Below are 2,835 nucleotides of genomic sequence, written 5' to 3'. Positions count from 1 at the left end.
CCATCTTTTCCTTCCCCGGCAGCTGCCGTATAAGCAGGTTATCCGGCGGCGTGGTGTGACATCGGCCAACCGGATTACACGGCTGGGGCTGGGGAGGGGGCACCGGGATGTGGCTGGGGACACGGGGAGGTTGCGAGAGAGCCTCAAGTCCCGTGGGCGGCTTGCTGCTGGCCACCCTGATTAGTCTGCTTCACTAAACCTGTGTGCCTGTGATGAGCTAGGCATGTAAGCAGCAAAGCCGGTGCAGAGAGGTAATACCTCTTACCAGATCGATGAACAGTTGGGAAAATAGACAAGCATTTGACCTGAAAGCATCCATTCCCTGTGTAAGTGAAATACATTCCTTTGCTCTATGCTGTATAACACTAAGGCTGGTAGATACTTGAAGGTCAGGTGTTTGTCTGTACAGGGAAACCGACTGGTAGAGAAATCATGGACAATTATACCTGTAGAATTAGGTATGGTGGGGTAATTCCCCACGTGAAAACTCTGTTCTAGAAAGAAAGGCACTTTTATTCTGAAACAGTGCCTGCTAAGGGAGCACTAACAGCAGAACTATAATTATCCAATCATTCCCAGCGTTGGCAAACCAAAAGAACGAAGGAAGTAAGGGAGAGGACAGAAAAGACAGGAATGCAAAGAAGGCAGACAAGTGGTTAACCAGCGATACCTGTGGGAAGATGCGGTACAACCATCCTGTCTCGTGTGAACTTTATTGGTCAAAATAAAGGCTGTAGAAAGAATCAGATAAGAACTTTGTTTCAGGGTAAGATTTTTTTTCTCAAACTCTCAGTTTTGAAGCATTCTTCTGTCAGCTTAACGTGGCTTAATGGGTACGTATTGAATTTTTCCTTACGGTTTGTAATGTGAAGATTCTCGGTTAGGAGTTCAATTAGGAGTCAGTGCTGCCTTCCTTGTACAATGATCTGAAATTTGAGGACTATGAAAAATGCATGCTAGGTCCCTACCTAGTTATGATGATGTGCCTGATAAACAACAAGGATTTATATATAGAATAAAATTATCTTTCAGTGGGAGAGGGGGATGGCATGCATATATATGTATGTAGACATTTATACATATTTTAGGCTGAAATGCTCCTTGACAAGCCCAGAACAGGACACTACATATGCATCCTTAATAACTGAATGCGTTGTAGTGGTTAGCATACAACGTCTTCTCTTTACCGAAATATTTTATCACTCTCATATGCCATAATTATAAGCAAGCTGCTTAATGATGGCCTGTGCTCATGCAGATTGTATCGCTTAACTACTTGCATTAATATTGTAGGAAGCCTCAAATACACGGGGTGAGCATCCATGGAGCTACAAGCAAGAAAAAAAGCTCGACTAGTGGAAGAGGTTTCTAGGCAATGAGTCGCCTCCTACATTAGTGGGATGAGCTTCCCTACGGGAAGTTTTGCCTTCTGGAGAAACCTAAATGAGAGAGATACTCCACTGCCCCACACCCTTCTTCTCTTCATGTACTCCCGCTGCTAAAGAGACTGTAAAGCTTCCTGTTGAGATAAAGAGCTGTGCTTACAATGTGTAGCCCCAAACCAGCAAGATAACACGCTGCCGTTTGCTGTGTTAGGCAATGCCGTTTCTGTAGCGGGGCGGTATTTCTGAATGGAGAGATTCAAACAGGGAACTGATCCGTGGATGAGCGTGTGAGGAGTTTAGTCTGGGGGTGCTAGATGTTCGTGATGGTAAAGAGTAATATTGGGAGTTTTCAGATCATTTTCCACGTACTTAAACACTAGAGACTTTCAAATAGAATACACAACTATAACGAAATTCCAGTATTTATTTCATTGTGATAATCAAAGGGAAAGCTTTAGTATAAAAGATGATGTTAAATGTATAAAATATTCCATAAATCTCTGTTTTTCTAATGTCATAGATTGCCACCTTTCTTAGCTATTTTATTCAAAACTTTTCAAGTTCCCGTCATGCTATTTTTTATTTCATTGGTTTATTTAGATGTAGAGTGATTTTTTTTTAATTATCTCCAACACAAGAAACTTCTCAAAGTCAAAGTTTTATTGATCAGTAATTTTCCAGCAGCCCCTCCTTATGTTTCAGCAGATAACTCTGGACCAGGGCCAGCTGCTGTTTCCTGGCCTCATTCCAATTTTTTTCCCTGAAAATGAATACCCAAAATGTTCGTCGTTCCCATACTATGGAATCAATGTGCATAATACAGAAAAAATGTCAGGCTTTATAATGTGATGCAGAAAATTAAACTCTTGTTACTATTTGTGAGTAGGTTTTCCTTCTTAGAATGCATAATTTAAAAAATATGTTGTGGCTGCTGTTGTGGCTGTCATACTATCCCATACTGGAATCTGTGTCAGAATTATAAAAAAATGCTATATGAGAAGAGAACCCGGGCAGACATTTTCCTAGAACATGTCAGAAGCAAACTTTTTGTGAACAAATGAATAAAATTAATCCTTCCAAGGCAACAGTCAATTTGTTCTTCTTCAGAACCATAAAAACAAGTGGTTTAAACACATTGTTTCCCCAAATATGTTTTGCCCAATGTGCCAAGCGCATAATTTTCCTTTTTCTCTTAGATAGAAAATGGCAATCAGCTATACCTGTCAAGCCTGGAAGGCCTTTCTGCTTGAAATGGTCTTAGTTTCTGGGACATCACATAAAGTATGATGTAGTTGGTGTAGTAAGAGGCTTTCTCTTTAGACCAGCACCCTGTTGTGTTCAGGTTTTTGAATTGTAAGGTAGTTATACCATTCTAAATCGCTCGTCTTGATTCCAAATATTGTTTTAAGAAAATGGTCCTTTTGTAAAGAAAGTTGACTGGATTTAAGGT

The 2,835-nt window shown here is 40.5% G+C and overlaps 1 long non-coding RNA gene across 1 annotated transcript; it reads left to right on the top strand.

Annotated features, from left to right (window-relative positions):
- The first annotated feature begins 589 nt into the window (after nucleotides 1–589).
- On the top strand, nucleotides 590–2,465 carry LOC118246204 (uncharacterized). Its single transcript, XR_004778116.2, has 2 exons — nucleotides 590–833; nucleotides 1,294–2,465. It is a non-coding gene; the product is annotated as an uncharacterized LOC118246204 (long non-coding RNA).
- The last annotated feature ends 370 nt before the right edge of the window (nucleotides 2,466–2,835 follow it).

Source organism: Cygnus atratus, chromosome 3 (genome assembly GCF_013377495.2).
Source record: "Cygnus atratus isolate AKBS03 ecotype Queensland, Australia chromosome 3, CAtr_DNAZoo_HiC_assembly, whole genome shotgun sequence".
In the NCBI taxonomy this organism is placed as follows: Eukaryota; Metazoa; Chordata; class Aves; order Anseriformes; family Anatidae; genus Cygnus; species Cygnus atratus.
The sequence above is the reverse complement of the archived record's forward strand: the minus strand, read 5'-3'. Positions and strand labels throughout refer to the sequence as shown.